At 40.7% G+C, this 1,062-nt stretch overlaps 1 non-coding gene across 1 annotated transcript; it reads right to left on the reverse strand.

Annotated features, from left to right (window-relative positions):
- Positions 1–284: 284 nt before the first annotated feature.
- LOC133243556 (U6 spliceosomal RNA) lies at positions 285–390 on the reverse strand. The gene has a single exon (XR_009735112.1). It is a non-coding gene; the product is annotated as a U6 spliceosomal RNA (small nuclear RNA).
- Between the last annotated feature and the right edge of the window lie 672 nt (positions 391–1,062).

Raw genomic sequence — 1,062 nt, forward strand, 5'->3', positions numbered from 1 at the left:
CTGAGTAATATTCTATTATATATATGTACACATCTTCTTTATCCACTCCTCTGTCAATGGCCAGTTAGGTTGCTTTCATGTCCTGGCTATTGTAAATAGTGCATCAGGGAACACTGGGGTGCATGTATCTTATGAATTCTGATTTTCTCCAGATATATACCCAAGAGTGGTATTGCTGAATCATATGGTAACTATTTTTAGTTTTGTAAGGAACCATCATACTCTTCTCCATAGTGGTTGCATCATTTACATTCACTGGTACCATTTTCTAAGATGGTACATGTGAAAATATGGAATGCTTCCATATTTGCACATCATCCTTGCTCAGGGGCCATGCTAATATTCTCTGTATTGTTTCAGTTTTAATATATGTGCTGCCAAAGTGAGCACTGGATAGCCATTTTAATATACATATTATCCAAGAAGAAACTGAGACTTCTCTTAGCTAGGTCCCCAGAGTTAGTGTAGGGATCAAAGTCTGACTGCAGGGCCCATGATCTTTTATTTTTTGGCTCCAGAAAAACTGCCTCAGTTTCTTTCTTCTTTTTTTTTCTTTTGATCTCACCATGCAGCATGGGGTATTTTAGTTCCCCCACCAGGAATCAAACCCTCCCCTCTTCAGATGGAAGTGTGGAGTCTTACCACTGGACCACCAGGGAAGTCCAACAATACAAAAGTATCCATTACTTCTCACGTCCTCTATTTGCTGACTGTGTTCCTTACATCTAAAACCCTCTGACCTCTTGGTTTCTGATTAACTTCCTTATGCTGGAAAATATGAATCTCTTCTTCCCACTTGAGTGTGACTTCTGATGCCTTGCTCCCCAGTATCTATGTATTTCTGTACTCTCATATCTTCTTCACACCTGGTTCTTAGTCATTGCTTTGATCTGCCTCTTGTTCTGTTTGCCTTTTATGTAATCTTTCCCCCCACTTTTTTTCCAAACGCTAAACTTTTTATTCTGTATTGGGGTGGCAATGGCAACCCACTCCAGTACTCTTGCCTGGAAAATCCCATGGAAGGAGGAGCCTGGTAGGATGCAGTCCATGGGGTCACTAGGA

The sequence above is a fragment of the Bos javanicus genome, chromosome X (assembly GCF_032452875.1).
Source record: "Bos javanicus breed banteng chromosome X, ARS-OSU_banteng_1.0, whole genome shotgun sequence".
Classification (NCBI taxonomy): domain Eukaryota; kingdom Metazoa; phylum Chordata; class Mammalia; order Artiodactyla; family Bovidae; genus Bos; species Bos javanicus.